This window comes from Amphibalanus amphitrite, unplaced genomic scaffold, assembly GCF_019059575.1.
Source record: "Amphibalanus amphitrite isolate SeventyFive unplaced genomic scaffold, NRLGWU_Aamphi_draft 000007F_arrow, whole genome shotgun sequence".
Taxonomy (NCBI): domain Eukaryota; kingdom Metazoa; phylum Arthropoda; class Thecostraca; order Balanomorpha; family Balanidae; genus Amphibalanus; species Amphibalanus amphitrite.
The window spans coordinates 1,481,898-1,500,862 of record NW_024881503.1 but is presented as its reverse complement, the minus strand read 5'-3'; the positions used below and the strand labels follow the sequence as shown (position 1 = coordinate 1,500,862).

Sequence of the window (18,965 nt, the reverse complement as noted above, 5' to 3'; positions counted from 1 at the left end):
CGCTCTCTCTTGCTTACAACTTAACTTACCTCCATTACTACTCTCTCGACCTGTGTATGGAATAAAATTGTGGATACGGACCCACCGGTATAAATACAAACAACGTTGCAACTACTTTGTCTGGTTAAATATGTAAGAGGGATTGTATCCGGCATACTGCACTTCTATTATGCACATTGCCCTGTCTAGATGACCTGATTTGTTCAAGTAGGGAAGAAATAACATTATGCGTCCGCTGAAGAGGAAACACTTCCTGTGCTTTTACAATATGTGCAGCATTTTAGAGTTTGCGGAGGGAATTCCGGCGTCGTGGGACCGGGCCAGTCCGCTCGGCGCGCGGCGGGTCGGGAGTCGGGACCCGCCTGGCCCATCAACGCGTGGGTGACCGAGCGTCGCCGCGGGAGGTCCCTCGCCGCGCCGGCCGGGGCAGCCGAGTGGACGGCCCCCGCCGCTGAGCCGAACATCGTAGATGCGTCCTTTGTACAAGGGACCAGGCAGCAGCGCAAACCTCGGACCCGCCACCAGATAATACCTCATCAATCACAGACGACACCCCGGCCTCACGCATGTCAGGGACTGGGGAGGCCAGCCCCACCGAGAGGACCCGACGCAGCTTAACCCGCTCGGTGCCAACCGCGCAGGCGGGCCCCTTCAGGTCCGCTCCTTGGTCAACCATGGTTTGATCTGCAGCGGTAGCCCACGGCTTACTCGCACAAACAGCGCGGTGCAGTGGCTCTGGACCGACTTCCCCGTACGTCCCGGCGTCGGGACGGCCCCATTCACGATGACAGCGACAGGAGACGCCCCTCGACAGAAGATATAAAACGGAATAATGTTAACCTTCACAGCAGTACGAGAAGAATCATAGGTATATTTAACCCGGCGGCCGATGGGCCTCCGCGCCACCCGCCGGCCGTTAGGGGGGGGGGGGCATGTAGTTGTCCCCCGGCCCCCCCCTTTATTTCTGTGACGATAGCATCGTAATTAACGCGACGAGATAGAGAAACGAAACTTTGCACACATCTTCCTGTATACCTACTCAAGATTAGGGCTGCGGAGTCGGACTCGCCAAAATCTTACCGACTCCGACTCCGGAGGCGGAGTTAACCCTATTAGTGGCACGGGGGTTGTTTTCATCCACCCCTCAGGTTTTTCGGGAATATCTCCGAAACCGCTGAAGCTACGATGCTGAAATTTTCTGACTTTTCATAAAACTAAATTGGGCACATTCCCTGAAAATTTCAAGTTCATAACTTTACCAGGGGCGGCTCCAGAGCACTGGGAATTGGGGGGTCCTATTCGTGAAGCGAGTCATTTGGGCGAAGACCACGATGCTGATGTATTATCGTCCTGGAGACGCCTCTGCGCAAGATAGAAATTTAAAAATTTGACAATGTGCCCAATGAATAGCAAGGAAAAGTCACCAAATTTTGAGTCCCTAGCTTAGGTCGTTTTCCGTCGAGAAAAAAAAACAGGTGGGGGCCGATTCGCACCACCCCCCCCCCCCCCCCCAACCCTCACCAGTAATAGGGCTAAGGAACGGCAATGACGTAGGTACACCACCCACATAACACAAGTTAATCGAGCCAATGAGTTGATTAATGTTGGCCGTTAACTATCCGAGAACCTCGTTCGGCAGGGGTGTCCCCTACATCTCTTTGTAGGGGCAGCGGCAGATACACCCACAATCCTGAATTATGCCCCCACAATGATAAAAATGCAAACAGGCTCGAGGAAGCTGAGCGGCGCATCGAAGATCTGGATGCGTACAACCGTCGCACCAGCCTGCTGATCACCGGGGTGCCGGAGACGAACGGTGAGGCGACAGACAACCTGGTGCTGGACGTCGGCCGGGCTGCCGGTCTCAATCTGTCGGCCGACAGCCTGGACCGGTCCCACCGCCTTGGACGTCCACAACCAGGCACTGGCAAGGTACGGCCGATCATCGCCAAATTCGCCACAATAAACGCTCGAAAAAAACTATTCGATAAGCGAAAGGAGCTGACGGCTGAAAAGGTGGGTTGCCATCCGGTGCTGACCCGGTCAGTAATTAGCCGCATCTTTGTGTCAGAGTGCCTGACGGCTAAGAACCAGCACCTATTCTTCTTGGCTAGGCAGCTCCGGAAACGAAATTCTCTGTGGGCCGCCTACACGGCCAACGGCTGTGTGCGCGTGAAGAAGACAGAGGGAGACATTGCAGTCTCAATCAAAGAGCCAGCTGACCTTGAAGATATCGTGGGAGCCGACGCTTTTCGGGAATTCCGACCACAGGAGACCGAGCCAGCCCGCTCGGCGCGCCGCGGGTCGGGGCCCGCCTGGCAGGCCACTGACGCCATCAACGCGTGGGTGACCGAGCGCCGCCGCGGGAGGTCCCCCGCCGGTCGGGGCGGCCGAGGGGACGGCCCCCGCCGCTGAGCTAACCAGCCGACCATCGAAGGCACTATGAGGACGGTATGCGCAGCTGCGCAAATACTCGGACTCAGGCAACACCTCATCAATCAGCTGCTCACCCCGCCGTCTCCGACAGTGGGCGTGTCGACAGGGAACGATTCCCGAGCGGTGACCGTTAGGCGAGCCGGGCCTACGCTGTGAGTAGTGAGCACCCCACCTCCCAGACGGGCCGGCACCCCCCCCCCCCCCCCGGGCCTGCGCTGTGAGTAGTGAGCACCCCACCTCCCAGACGAGCCGGCACCGGGCCTACGCTGTGAGTAGTGACACCCCACCTCCCAGACGGGCCGGCACCCCCCCCCCCGCCCTCCCGGCTGGGGCTGGGTTTCCGGTGCCGGTTCGCACAGCGCCGGCCGTACATGCGTCCAGTGTTAACATAACCAAGTCACTCACTTTACATGACCTTGTGTATATTGCACTGGGGGCATTCCACGTCAAATCGAACAAAAATCGGCTGTTTTGCACCTTACCATCAGCGATTTCATTATAAATTTGTGAGCGAGTTCCTGTGTCGCCAAAAACATTACATTGATGTTTTTTGCACATTCTGACCACAGGTCTTCTAAATATAGGGCATCGAATTTTTACAAAATGTTGCATCTTTATATTTTTGAACGACCATAACTTTGGTTGTACTTGTTTGATTTGAATGAAATAAACCTTACTGTTTAGGTAATTTCTTAAGCATTTGTTTAGAATTGCACCTACTTAAATATATGACCTTGAAATTTGCTTAACTCTGTTCTTAAGCACAAAAATTGAAATAGCAAAAAACACGTCACCTTCGATTTGGCTAATTTTCATATATATTATTGCCTACGATATTCTTAACAACCTGTGAAAAAATTAGAGTGGGCCATTCATAAGTTTTGAAGAAAATGGCACATATGCAAACGAATGTTAGCACGCGCAGTGGAGGGGGAAGAGTGAATTTCGCCCCACCCCTCCTGTTTTTCGCCAATATCTCATAGTATTAATGCGAAATTAATTATAGCTACCTGTCCAAAATTGAATTGCACATCTCATCGTGCAAGCAAGAAGAAAATCGGTTCACAACTGGTCTAGTAATAGCGGTGTAAAGTGAACATCCTGTCGCCGCGGCGACTCGGCAGCCGGCGCCGACCGCTAGCCGCCGCCTGAATTGTAGACTGTGCCGGGACGGAACGGAACGGTTCCGTCTTTACATCGCGCTCCTTACCGCTGATTACGTTCGATTCGCGTCAAATTTTGTGAGAAGACTAAGAAATGTACAGGCAATCTTATGGTGTGAGAATTTTGAAAATCGGTTGGTAAACAATTGAAATATGAACGTGTAAACACAAAATTGTGATTGCTGCGTTTCCCGCGTCGGCCGATCCCGCCTCAGCCGGCGACATGTTACTCTTAGCAGGTCTATAACTGCCATATTTATTATTGGATTAACTAGAAATTCCCCATACATACTCAAAAATGTATATTCTTTCGTAAAGTGAAGATAAAAAGACGTGAAGATATCGTTGCGTGATAATGTTTTCGTTGAATTTTTGGCTTCATGATGCATTTCCACACGGCTCAAAATTCAACGCAAAATACCGTTTGCCTGATACACTTTTACTATGGAACTTGAATGCTTGACTACGATGACTATGTATTTCCATTCTCGCAGAGTTTGGGATATCACTAATCAGCAATAATTCATTTCAGAAAGTGTACACAAGCAAGCATGTCTTGACTCTGTCTTTCAAGGTCACGCGCGGTTGCGTGGTGTTGATGCATGAAAACGGCGTTTGCCGCGAGAGTTATGAATGGCCCACTCCAATTTTTTCACAGATGGTTAGGAACATTGTGACGGACATAATATGTAAAAATTACCCGAATCGAAGGTGACGTGTTTTTTGCTATTTAAATTTTTCTGTTTTAATTCAAGGTCAAATGCATTTCAAGGTCACTTCAATTTAATTTTATAATTAAATTGCCGAATCAAAGCCTTATCAATTGGCTACAAGACCCTGTTAATATCATTTTGATACCAGAAAAGGAACCAGAGTTATATACATTTAAAAAATTGATGTGTGGCATTTTTGGCTATATTCGATGACCTATATCTCAGCGATACTTTATCAAATTTCGAAAATATTATACGTAACTCAGTTTTGAACCATGCCCAGTCTGCCTACAAATTTTCAGAAAAATCGAAGGGGATGACGGATTTCGGTGTTTGATTTGACGTGGAATGCCCCACTGAGCAGTAATCGCCACGCACTTTCAGAATGTGGATCGCTCATGATTGTTCAATACAATACAATACAATACATATTGCCCATCATATATTGTCTTGTGCTCAGTTTGATATGATTTCCCACCTGACAACGATGCACGAGTTAACGATAGCTGTGCCCAGTCGTCGTAGTCATTTCTTCTATGCTTTAACGTTTCGGAGCTATCAATGTCTATCGTCTCCGCTTTCTTGATGCACAGAGACGAAAGTATGCGGATGTACTTGCTCATCTCTCAAAATCAGTGTCATCTTGCCAAAAGTTAAGCCATAGCCCACATTGCATATTGTCTTATGTTAACTGTTCTCTCACCACCCGCCGCCAGCCGAAGCGCCTTCCCGTGCCCACAATGCCACCAGTAACTGGCACGCTCCGAAGCGATGGTGTTAAAACATCTCCGCAATATCAACTCTATCACTGCCAACGAAAGGCTACAGGAGCTTCAAAGCTATACCTTGACATTAACGATATTAGCATACTAGCACTATCTGAAACAAAACTTGACACCACTATACATTCCAGTCTTTACTCTGAAAGGTTTTCATGCACCATTAGGGTAGCCTGGGGCAAGACGCCCCAGATAATTTATTTTGCTACATAAATTTTGTCCCACATCACCTGGAAGGCCAAATTTGTACTCAATGCGTTCTTTGGACATTTTACTTTAAATTGCACCCCTCAAACTCATTCACTTATGATCGGACTCCAAGCTAGGAAGTGATTTGTGAAGCAACTGCAAATGGGGCATTTTGCCCCAACCCCAGGGCAAAACGCCCCACGGCCTGGGGCAAGTAGCCCCATACTTTAGATTAAAGATTTAACATGGTAGTTGGCTAAATCTTATGTGAGAGGTCCGTTAGACCTCTGGAGGCACGGCACTGAAGTTAGCACATTCCATCCTGTCAGGTGTTCAGCTATGACACTATTGTATGAGCAGGTTTTTCACCTACCTCATAAGACCAAATAATAAATTATTGCAATGCAAATGTTAACAAAATACTTCCTTTGCCATCCAGTTGCTGAGAAAAATACACATAAAGGCATAGAAACGTACTGTTCGCCAGCTATCGAACATTAGAAAGTGGGTAGCCCGAACAACACATGAGGTAAAACGCCCCAGGGGCTTTTTGCCCCGCGACCTACTGGGGCGTTTTACCCCATCACGTAGTTCGGTCAGAGAACAACGCCTTGCACTCCAGCAAGACATAATTTAACACGAACCAACCCGGCATGATAAGCGTTAGACAATAGTTGTTCAAAACATATAAAAGTCGTTAACCTGATGTGGACCATAAAAGAACGCCATGATACATAATCTGACAACAAAACATAAAAATCACTCAAAAAACACATTTTTGGCTATATCTCCCGAAAGAGTCATCACAATTTCTTCCCAGTCTGCTCATATAGGTAATGATCATATAGTGCACGTTTTATAGAAGAGATGATGTTTCCCCAGAACTCTGCCAGTTCCGAGAAACATCGGTGAGGCGTTTTACCTCGGCGGGGCGACTTGCCCCGGTCTACCCTACTAAAAAACAGGACAAGGAAGGGCGGAGGACTGTATATGTCAGAGACACACTACCTTTTTCGCAAATATCACACCTTGAGTGTGAGCTCTTTGAAACCCTATATGGGTGAAAATCAAATTCCATAAAACGACGCTGCTGCTCTGCTCAATTTATCTTCCACCGAACACCACTAGCGACCGACAATCCCTCTCAATTCCTATAGATTACTTGTCTGACTGTGTCCTTGAAGCTAAACAGCATAGTCCCGATCTTCTGGTCCTCGTTGGCGATTTTAATGCTGGAAACTGCTGCCTGCCTAGTAATGCACCCAACCACTCCCCCATCACCGATATTTCGAACAGATTTGGCATGAGGGGCTGCTAGCAAAATGTGATAAAGAATTTGGTGTAAGAAGTGCACAACTTGATTGGCTAAACTCTGTTCTAAGTGACAGAAGACAAGTAGTCCAGCTAGGCCAAACTACGTCCACCCAGCGTGAGCTATCCGCAGGAGTGCCACAGGGATCCATCCTAGGCCCACTGCTGGCCATAATGTATCTAAATGGGCTCAGTAGCGTTACCAACAATGAAATGCTATTTTTGCGGATGACAGCTCTTTACATGCCGGTCACAGTCTTAATAATTTTCATGAAGTTGAAAAATCACTGCACAAATCGACTTAAATCGCATCAAACGCTATGGAGACGACTGGATAATAACATTTAATGCTACAAAAGCAGTCCAACAAACGCTGAGTAACAAAAAAAAAACACACACACACATTCCAAGCCTGGAATTTGGCGGTTCACCAATTCCCATTCGCGATTTCCACAAACATCTTGGAGTAACAATCTCAACTGATCTGAGATTTAAATCTCACGTCAATAACATCCTATTAAAATTTTACCGCACGACGAGTCCTCTCTTCCCAATAGCATCTCTACTTACACGACAAATCTTACTTCAAATCTTACATGTCCAGCCCCATCTTGACTACTGTGACTCAATATTTGATTGCCATCTGACAGCATTTGACAAGTCCCGACTAAAGAAAGCACAGAACAGGGCGGCACGCCTTATCACTGACACACCTCGAAGGAAGTCTACAGCGGGCCTCCGGAAAGAGCTGGGCTGGACCTCACTACCTCACGAAGTGACAGGTCAAGGAACAGTCACTTCAGTAGAGGGTGCGAGCTTAACCCGCGACGCCCGCGACCCGCTGGAGAAGGGGGAGGCACCCCTGTTGTTTTACGCTGAAACGACCGTAATTTTTAACTCGCCGATTCTAGTACTTCTCCGGACATCAATTTCACTGAACTCCTGAAAAATGCGTCCTAGGTCACCTCGGGTCATGAGTTATGGGGGTCAAGCTGAGGTCATACTCGGCCATTTTCCGTCGAAAAAGTTAAAAAGTTGTTCACGGGAAAAAATCACAAAATAGATTTTCAATCAAGAGGCTCAAAAATCAAAAAAAAAAAAAGTTTGAGGGTATTTTGGCCAAAAGAAGCGGATTTCAATTTTCTTCCATTGCCTATAGGGGAGAGTGGGGTGGGTTGTATCAGTTTTTACTCCGAGACCCATAACCTCGTAACTATCCGTGATAAACTCATTATTTCCATACTATCTCCTTCCTTGATTCTCCTGCTTTTTTGTGCAAAGTAACTTTTCCGCTACCTCTACCAGTTTTTCTGCTACGGTCTGCCGAATAGAACAATGTTTTTGATACAACTTGCCCCATGGCTTGGGTGAGTTGTATCACATGGTGGGGTAATTTGTATCACTAGGTATTTCACGTTTCAGGGAGTGTGCTTGCTACTGGTTTTGAACATAACAGCAACATTAAATGGTATTAATACAATGTATATGCTCAAAGGCTTCACTTTTATTAGACCAAGCTTAGGTCAATGCAATCCGAACGAAACATCGAAACGGACGAAACATTAACAGACTAGATGCAAAAGTGGCCCGTTAAGAGCAAAAAAGCCAACACATTGTGCCGAAATGGAACGAGTATTGACTAGCTACCTACAAACGCGAGACAGGGCTTAGCTTTCGCGATCAAAAGCAACATACCCATACATACATACACGTTACAACATACCCCACCCGGCTCTGATACAACATGTACCTCGCCGCCATCTTGGAAAAAAACATGCTCGTGCTCAAAAACAGCGGACAGCTGGAGAAATCCATTTTCACTCACGCAGCCTTAGAACCTACCCTCACCATGGCTACGGAGATCTTTCAAATTCGTGCACATCTAAATGCCCAAAACACACATTTTCTTGCAACTCATTTTTTTAGAATGACATTAAAAAAAACATAAAATCGGCTCTCAACTCGAGACGCGTCCACCCAGCCACACGACAGAACAGGGAAAGATGGCGCCCGGAAAACCTCGTCGGCTGGTCGTGTCACGAGCGCTATCTATTGGATAAGTTTGGCACAATTCGCCCTGATACAACTTGGACATGATACAACTCTCCCCGCTCTCCCCTAAAGTCAATGGAGAAGTCACAAAATCGACCTAACCTTAGGTCACAGATATCAAAATTCAGAGATGCAAATTGTTCATACTGACAAGCTCATGCAATAGCATGAGTTTCAAACTTCTGGGATGTACGAATATACTTAAGAAATGACTGAATCACAAAGTTTAAAGAGGCATTATCACTTAACTTGGCCTGTGACCTGACCTTATGTGAGCCGGGGTCGAAAATATTAGGTAGGGTAACTGTGGGGAAAACGCACCCCTGGGTTAAACGCCTCCCCTAAAAAAATCGTAGATCTTATCGACGGATAGGTGTTTTATCCTGTCTTTCAGAACAGTCAGCTGCTTGTTTACGTAGTTCTCTATTTCCGGTCCTGCGTCTTGAGGAGCAGTGTGGGTAGGTGCTGATGTTGGTTTTGGGTGTTGTTTTTGTTGTTTTTACAGAAGATTCCTAAGCTTTTGATGCCCTCTTTATATCACAAAACTTGCTATTGTGCACATCACTCAAAACTGCGTTTTATTGTCATTCTGTTGAATTTATTATGCTGCGGCGTTAGTGGCCCGTTTTTTGTCAATATTTTGTTGACCGGAAATGGAGTGGATGGGGAAAGACGCCTACTCGATGCATGGGGCAAGACGCCCCCAGTTTTCTGAAAGGGGGGCGTTTTGCACGGTGGTGAGAGTGCAGGGTAGCGCCCTGTAGGTCGGGGCCGAAAAGGCCTCTCCCTGTCCTTTTTTGCTGATATATCCTAAACGACTGCAGATATCGTCACCAAACTTTCAGGACTCCTCCGGGCATCCATTTTACACATTGCAACAACATTTTATTCCAAAGGCTATGATAGGTTGACCACAAATGACGTCAGAATGACGTCAAGTTCTGCCATGTTCATCATTTTCTGTTGATGGATGGGGTGGGGGCGCTTTGCACATGGGTGTGGGCGTATTACCCAGGGTGTGGGGCAAAACGCCCTTTTGTAAGGGTATGCGGAAACCTTTTTGGGGGGTTAAATACCACACGCAAGTGTCTTTTCTTGGTCTCAAAGCGTAGTAAAAAGAATGAGCTACATGATGGTGCCCAAAGGTTTGAGTAATCTGGGTTGGGTTGAGTGTCAGAAGGTTTCGCGCTTAATGGGGGCGTTTTTGACCTATTCACCCTACTCACGATGCGAAATTGATGTATTATAAGCTATAAGCTATACCAACTTTCGCAGCGCCTGGCCGCGTTTTTTTTTTACACTCGCAAAAAACTGGCAGGTGTGGCCAACCCTCCCCCCCCCCCCCCCACCCGTGCGAAAGTTAAGGTGTGTATCATTATGCCGTTCATTCATGCACTTCGTCATTTACTAACATTATTTCTTTCTTATTTCAGACACGGACCAGGAGAAGTTGGACGCTTTTTAGAATTTCTTCTCGTACCGCTAGTGTCATGGGCGGAGGGGAGCGAGGCTGCCATCTCCGAAGACAACACGCCTCTGAGTGTGCGCCTCCTAGTTTGAGCGGCAATGTTCCCCGCGTTCAATGAGAAAATCCAATGCCCCAGCGCTCAGAACTCCCATCTAGTATTGACGCAAGAGCTCTCCCAAATGTCGACCGCAAAGTCGTTAAAAAATAGTTGCGACGATCGGCTCGACAAGCTGAAGACCCCGCCACTGAATGCATTTGAAACGACACCTGTACTCTCCCATTGCCAGGCCCAAAGCCCAAAGACGTGTTGTTCATAGGTGTTTTTCACAATACTAGTGTTGCTGATCGCGGAGGACCACTGTCCACTGCTCGTCCACCGTGGCGTTACTGCTGATGAGGCTCAGAGCGCATGTTTACTGTGAACATTGAACAACCTGTTGAAATATATACCTAATGAATAGATTTGTACTCTGAGACTTAATGAACTTGGCTAACGAGGATGTGTGTTAAAGCAAAACGAACTGTGTTACACGCCTCAATAATTATGTGGAATTAATTGTATGAATGTATACTTCATGTCGATTTATTGCGATTGAAGACGTTACCTCTGTTTAAACGCGACTCGGCCTGTTACAGCCCCGTTTGCATCAAAGAAGGTACGCCTTTCATCGTAATAATAAGTCCACATGAATTATATATTTATATATTCATTCAACATGATCATTGAATCGTGTAATGCAGCTCATTTTGAGTTAATATACATTCTAAAAGGAGGTAGGTACTGGACGGGAAGTATATGAACACGAACCGAGCTACGAAACACGCACGTTTTTAGCGTGCTCAATAACATCTTATACTCCGATATGTTAACACTATTAGGATTCCGAAGCAGAGCACAGTAACACGAGTGTAGCTAATTAACACCTTACATGTTTAATGTGAGTATTGTAGCACGCCTTTCAATACACTAGAAAGTCAATGACGAGTTATCAAACTCGAAGCACGTCTTTAGCGAGTAGCGGAACACTGCAAACGATAGACTTAGAACTCGTTCTAGTGTTACCTAACACGGCCTTTCCGTGTAAGATAACATCACTAAACGTGTAACATCACACGGTTATACCGAGTCGTTTTTGTCCATATAACATAACACGAAGCGTGTTATGGTTTTTTACAGTGAGGGCTCTCACGATATTCACATTACCACCATGCGTGTTCGTGTCACGAATGATTTGTGGCAGATTATTAAAAGCTGTCACAGCGGAATATAAAAAGCGCCTCCTGCCTGATTCCGTTCTAATGGTGGTGACATTCAGCATATCGTCCTGTCGTGTGGTACGCTGACGGACGTGGCGCGCATGCATGCAATTCTTTCCATGCAACGCCCATAGGGCTAATGTTAAAATGCCAAAATCAAAGGGGGGCACGGTGCCCCGGTGCCCTCCCCGTTCCGCCGCCTATGCTAGGATGGTATCTTGGCTGGGGCCTAGGATGTCCCTAAAGAACAGGGATATTACTCAGATATGATGAAGTTTTTGTAACATCGCTGCGGTCACGGAATACACTGTACAGTGTGTAATTCTGAGCCGTCGATGTATTTTCTTGAATGCTGATTACGAGACAGGCCGGAGTTGTAGCATTCACTCCCGACTGCAGCAGTAACTGGCCGAGACTGACCGAGCCTGACCGAGAGAGTGTGCCTCATGAAAGCACGGGCTCGGCTTTTTTGCTCCCCTTTCCGGCTTTCTACGCTCCCCTCCCCTTCCTTCCGCCCCTGCTACAAAACTGCTTGCTTCAGTGCTCAGGAGTGGCAGAGCCGCCGCCGGCTGCCGACGCGACGGCCGGCGTCAGCGCTGCTAATAGCGGCCGGTGGCGGCCGGCGGAAACGTCTCAAGTCACCCCCGCACCAGGCTGCCGTGCGTCTGTTGACGGGGCGATTTATGTGTGTTCCTACGGTTCCTAGCTCCCCGTCCCACCCTCGGCTCCTGCCACGTTCGGTGACGGCCGGGCAGGGTCCTGACTCCTAACCTTCCATAGTCACGTCGCGGCTGAGTTGAATGATCACCTGAGCCACGGTGTCGTATTCTGAGGGGAGGGGAGCCACAGGCGGGCGCCGGCCGGCGGACGCTGCGGGATCACGGGTGCACGTCTGTTTGCACCAGGGGCGCGGAAACTATTGTCGGTCTGGGGGCCAGTCCTCAGCCTTGTGAAACGGTTCTACTGGTAGGGCGCCGGGGTCTGCCCCTCGTTCCGCCCCCCCCCCCCCCACCCACCCACCAGCCAGGGACTTCCCCCGCGCCGCTCGGTCACCCACGCATGAGAGTATCCGTGGTCGGCCCGGCGCCACGCTGTCCGGTACCTTGGACTGTACCTTTACTGTTTATGAAGTCTGCTCTGCAGATCGAGATGACCATTGATACGTAACCACAGAATGGTCACCCAGCTTTCTGCTGTCAGTTAACAATTCCTTTCTTTGTGAGAGTGTGTTAGCATTAGGTATAGGCGTACCAAACAATGCCTACATGGCGTTCCCATATTTGGGTTTATCGTTCCCAAACATGGGAACGAAAATGCGAAAATGCGAGAATTGTCATAATCCCAGCGGGTGCTTTTCTAGCACCTGGCGAATAGAATCGTCGAATTCTTGCGTAGAAACGCACATAGGTTCGTTTTTCAGCAGCATCACTCTCCTCGCGACTTACGCAAAACAGTTTGAGTCGCAGACGTAATTTAAGCACCCCTGGAGCACTATTATATGATGACTTTTGAATTTCAGGGGGTGCTCGAGCACCCCCAAAACCCCTAATTCTCCACCCCTGCTATGGGACCACCCCTGGCGGCTACCGCACACTCTCTCCATTCGGATAAATCCCGCCCCCTCAAGGAGACAGCCAATCGTGGACTGCGGGACCATACCGGGCGCATCTCGCGCGTTGGTAAGGCGTTAGCTACGACTTTGGAATGCAAGACGGTGCTTCCCTGCTAATCGGTGGTCAGTTCGCACCACAGCGGCATAAGCAGTGGCGGAAAGACGAAGTAATTGCGCAATAAGTGTACCAACTGGAAAACTCGAACCCGACCGCACCATCCAAGCTACAATCAAAAGGTCAGTACCCTAGACAGAGTCACCACATACTTTTTTAACGGTACCTATACTTGGCACGGCTGATGAAAGCGGCAGCAGCTCCCGAAAGAATATATTGATATACCTAAGTTGATCTGTTTTAATGTTTGTTGAAGGATCATTATTAATGTAAATAACGAGGGAATACCTCCAACTGACTTGTGCACGGCACCCTACTAACCGGTCTCTAGCGATGTGCCAAATTTGAGCACAATCGGCCCAGCCGTTCTCGAGATCTGGAAGCGGCACCTTGTTTTAAAAGGTACCTACCTACATGAAAAATAATGTCAGAATGAAAAAAACATCGATATCTTCATATTTCACGAAGGTAGCCCTTTTTCGCGTTACCTGTATCAGTGACATACGCGTACCTAATAAATATATACATTTTAGCTTACATGACGTCATTAGCAAACATTCCGTGACGTTTTTCTCTCTTCGCAGTGGCAGAGTGGGAATAACTCACGTTGTTCCAATCATTCGCCAGGAGTTGGGATAAGCGACCGGATCGGCAATGTCCGCAAGATCTACGCCGGGCAGTCAGATGGGGAGCGAACCCAAACGAGGTAAGTAACATAGATGCTTATTTACCGGGTGGTCCAGGAAATAAAACGTGCCCAACTTTAAATCAAAAAGTGATTAAGATACAACTTAGATTGAGCATTGAAACTTCGAATGGTCGATGCGACAAATATTTTCAGTAGGTAAGCGGTGTGACTTTTATGCACCTACCTACCTATTTAGTAAATAAATTTTTAACCTTCGTGTTTCAAACATGTCAATGCCATGTAAAAATTGTTTTTGCTAGGTTCTATTTAATCTTCACGACTACCTATAAGTTGGGATTTAGAGCGGGGCGAATTTCACCTCACACTATAGGTTATCACGTTATCAATTATCGTTATCAATATTCGTGCCTATTCAAAATCCCTATCATGAAACCTTAGTTCCAGGTCACAACGAGGTGATTATTTGACCCAGCTAGGAGACGAAATAAACTGTAACTGTGAATACATTTTCGCTTTTGTGTTATGGGCGGTAAAAAAGGTGAACAATGATTGACCTAAGACCGGTAATTAAACTAGTTTTGAGGGTACCCTGGGTTGATCGGTTTGAAACGATGCTGGGGATTGTCAGGTGTGCCCTCGGCTCCTCATTCAGGACATTGTTCCCGTGCCACTGCATCTCTCCCCCTGAAATTGGTTAACCCGCGCCCCGTTGGGGTCTGCCGAGCAACGCGCCCAGTGTTGGGGGGGGGGGGGCAATTTGCCCTCCCCCCTAAGATCTCGAGAACCACGCAACATAGCAACAAGCGACAAACGGTGTTGGATAGCCCCAAAAGGGAACTACCTTGTGACCCAATTTCATTGACCTAGGTCAAACCGATGACGTCACAGGTCAGGTCAAATGTAAAATTTTCACCGTTTACAGGCATTTCAAGAAATGCGTTTTAAAATCGAGTAAAATGCATTTCATTGAAAATCATCGATGGGGAAATGTTCGTCAAACACTTAATTTGCTATTTCAGGTCACTGATACCAGGTCAGGTCACAGAGGTCAGGTCACCGAGGGTCACAATATGAAAATATCATGTGATGCATGTTTCATGGTCCATTTTATATGCCAAATGCGATTATGCTGGTCAGGCAGCCTTTGGGGTCAGTTTAGATTATGTCCTGGTGAAGGTCAGGTCAAGGTCAGGTAAAATTTAGTCAAATTTCAAAGTTGATATTTTTGCATACAATGGGTATCGATTCGATGCAGCTCGTCACGGGGAGTTCAATGGTGGTCTTTGTTTTGCGCTACGTGGTCTAGAATTGCTAAAAATTGAGTTCAACAATTTTACGTCATCAATTTTGAACAGTTTTTTTGCTACAACTTGGCCAAAAAAGGAGGTATCGATCTAAAATTTGGTATGTATATAGAAGAGCGCAGGGGCTATCACATATATTTCGTTTTTTGAAATTCGGAAACATTTTGGGATTTTTTTTAGTTTTTCTAAAAAATCTACTTTTTGAAATTTTGGGGGTCAAAACCCCAGAAATTTGATAATCCGAGATAGCAGTTTTGTAGCGCCGTCTTTTGTCTGCATGACCATATAAAGAACTTTGAAATTGCATGCTAACTGTGGCTTTTGTGAGCGTTTCAAGATTTCATGTTTTTTGCTCATTTTTGCTTGAGCATGACCTCAATAACTCCTGACCTAAGGTAACCTAATACTTGAAATTTTGTGTGAAGATGTCAAATTGATGCTCGGGAAGGTACTAAAAATTTAGCAGGCGCTGCGCGCCGCCGTTTTCTTGCTATTCAGGAAAAAACACAGCGGGGCGGGGGTTAACACGCGCAGTGGAAGGGGGGGGGGCGGATTCCGCCCACCCCTCCTGTTTTTCGCCAATAACTCGCGCCGCAAACATGATATTAATGTGAAATTTCGGCTACCTGTCCAGAATGGAACTGCGGATCTTCTCGTGCAAGAAATTAGAAAATCAGGTCACAACTTTTCTTTTAATAGCGGTGTAAAGTCAAACATCCTGCCGCCGCGGCGGGGCGGCGGGGCGGCGCTCGGCGCTAGCCGTTACGCGCCGCCTGAATTGTAGACTGTGCCGGGGCGGGACGGTTCCGTCTTTACATCGCGCTCCTTACCGCTGATTATATTCGATTCACGTCAAATTTTGTGGGAAGACTAAGAAATGTACAGGCAATCTCATGGTCAAAGAATTTTGAAGATCGGCCGGTAACAACTTGAGTTATGAGTGTGTAAACACAAAATTGTGATTGCCGCGTTTCCCGCGTCGGCCGATCCCGCTTCAGCCGGCGACATCTTACCCTTAGCAGGCTTCTAGCTGCCACATTTATTGTTAGATTAACTAGAAATTCACCATACATACTCATAAATGTATATTCTTTCGTATAGTGAAAGAAAAAAGAAAATCGGCCGGTAACTTTTTGAGTTATCGGCGTGTAAACGCAAAAAAGTCGCTCATATGGCAGATTTGATCACATTTGACCTCATTTGACCTTGAAGATATTGACCTAGGGTCATGAAATACACACACAACAGAGTTCCCTAGGGCCTTCACCTACCCTCCAAATTTCGTCTTTCTAGCTCCAGTGGGAGCTGAGATCTTAGGGGGGGGGGGCGACATCCGCCCCCCTTCCACTGGGCGTAGTACTCGCAACCCTTCCACTGCGCGTGTTAAGCGCCCGGCTGGGGGTCCTGGATTTTTCTGGGGGTCCTGAAATTTTCACAACATGTGTAGAATTGATGTATGATAAGGTGTACCAAAAACGGCGGCGCGGAGCGCCGCCGTTTTTGAGATATTCGCGAAAAACCACAAGGGGGGTGTTCAAACACACACCCTCCCCCCTCCCAGCAGGGCGCGGGTTAAGGATCTGAACTTCACAGAAAGTCCCCATCCCTGACCCGTTCATTCTCGTTTCAGCCGGGAAAGAGTGTGCATCCTGTGGACAACGAGTTCGGGGGAGAGAAAGGATATGCTCATGTGGGCATGATTTGGAGGCACAACGGCAGGCTCTTCGTGTAGCTCGTCAAAAAGAGCAGCGGAGGAAAGGCAAGAAGCTCCGCGATGACAATCAGGACAAAGTGTTCGAGGCTATTAAGAGGAAGGTATGTAATTGGATTGGCTGTATCAACGAATTTTGCGTGTTTGTCTGAACAATGAACGTCCCCTCGTTAAAGTCGGCCCCCATGCACCGCGTAGTGACACGCGGTTAGCGGCATTCGAGAGAGCGTCCAAAATCGAGACGAAAACACTTCGCTCATGTTTTAGGTCATGTCAAAGGTCAGGTCGTCAAAGGTAAAATGTTGCCTGTTTCAAAAATTTTTTCAAAACACCGGCGCATAACTCGGTAAGCCAATAGCTACAGCGTTGCGGAAAAGCGCATTCGATAGCTCTTTTCATTCCGGGATGTGTCCTCAGATTTGACCTCAGGTCAACAGTTTGGCCTCCAGAGAGCAAAAGAAAAACAAAAAGTTTTGTGAACAAGGTTTTTTATTACCTTTGGACTAATGCAAGGCATAGCGTTTATTTTGCCAGCATCGTGTTCCCCTAATCAAGACGCGTCGAATGAACTATAATTTGACGTTAAAAGGTCATTTTGGAAATTCAACCTCAGGTCAAGGGCATGACCTGACCGTTGATATCAGTCGATCCGTACCGTTGACCTGAACGCATCTAAGGTTTTTTCATCGCTCTCGCATGTCTGTCAAAAGTTATTGCAAAAAGATGTTGGAGAACTTGAATGACTTGAGATGACCCCAGGCATAAAAAGGGTCACGCATGCAATTTTTCTACCCATGGTCGCAATACCTATGTGAAAATTGAAATTGATGTCCGAAGAGGTCTTGAAAGTTTGAGGATCGATATCTGCAATACTTAGGATATATTGAGAACGAGGGACATGGGCTGTGTTGACCCCCTAGGGGCTCGAACAGCGGATTCTAAAAAAAAAAAATAGGCCGTAGGGGTGGATGATAGAGGGGAAAATGTATGCGTGTGTAACGAACGCCTGAATCTTTTGTTTAAGGTGCACATCCTACAAGGAAGTGGTCACCACATTGCACTTCTTGGCGTGCGTCTTCACCCCAGCTCGTCAAGGCAAACGTTCCGTTTCGAGACGTTTGCTGACGAAGTTTTGGAAGACGCATTCACGGACTCCGCGATGAACAAGCGCGTGCCTAACGAGTACCAGGAGGCGCTGATGCGGACGTTCGCTCGGAGTAAGTTTCCTGGACGATTATACAGTTATTGTGTGTAATTCAACCTGTTGCCTGCATTATAGTGAGTTCTGCTATTTATTTTCGCCACAAATAACAATCGGTTGTGGATGTGTGTCACTGTCTACGTTTTTTTTTTGCTTACAGTCAATCCTAAGAATGCGAAAGGTATCCAATCTGGTACCGATCAGCCTGAGATGCCATATGCTTGTTTTTTTTTTTTGTAACGCAGCTTGTTGTGACAGTGTTGGTACCTACCCACTCAAATCAAGGACGTTTGGTAAATTCTAATAACCGAAACTTTCCCCTCAGGGATCTTACAAGTGCACCCGGCCCAGCCCAAGGAGCCCAAGAGCATCCTGGGAATGAGGGGCTTTGGTAGTTTCCGGTGTGGGCAGTGCAAGTGCGCCTTTGCCGGATCTGCAGTCAGGCCCGTCGCAGCCGCCGATACAGCCGCTACAGACACCTCTGCCACCGCCTTTGTCACCTCCACCGGCGACGTGGATCAGGATGGTGACCAGTCCCCCCCTCAAACCCATCTCGATCAAGCGACCGAGCTCCTGGCACCGCCACCCTCCGATTTCGAGACCATCCCTAACCCAGTTGTCCCTCCAGCTCCCCAGTCCAACGCCATCCAAACCCCATCCGTCCCTCCAGCCCGCCACTCCAACGCCATCCGAACCCCATCCGTCCCTCCAGCCCGCCACTCCAACGCTATCCAAACCCCATCCGTTCCTCAAGCCCGCCACTCCAACGCCATCCAAACCCCATCCGTCCCTCCAGCCCGCCACTCCAATGCCATCCAAACCCCATCCGTCCCTCCAGCCCGCCACTCCAACGCCACCCGAACCCCATCCGTCCCTCCAGCCCGCCACTCCAACGCCATCCGAACCACATCCGTCCCTCCAGCCCGCCACTCCAACGCCATCCAAACCCCATCCGTCCCTCCAGCCCGCCACTCCAACGCCATCCGAACCCCATCCGTCCCTCCA

At 47.8% G+C, this 18,965-nt stretch overlaps 2 long non-coding RNA genes across 2 annotated transcripts; both read left to right on the top strand.

Annotated features, from left to right (window-relative positions):
- The first annotated feature begins 6,303 nt into the window (after positions 1–6,303).
- Positions 6,304–10,571, top strand: LOC122378796. The gene is made up of 2 exons (XR_006256077.1): positions 6,304–6,340; positions 10,077–10,571. It is a non-coding gene; the product is annotated as an uncharacterized LOC122378796 (long non-coding RNA).
- A 2,542-nt stretch (positions 10,572–13,113) lies between these two features.
- LOC122378792 lies at positions 13,114–17,840 on the top strand. The gene is made up of 4 exons (XR_006256076.1): positions 13,114–13,217; positions 13,680–13,801; positions 16,679–16,863; positions 17,784–17,840. It is a non-coding gene; the product is annotated as an uncharacterized LOC122378792 (long non-coding RNA).
- Positions 17,841–18,965: the final 1,125 nt, after the last annotated feature.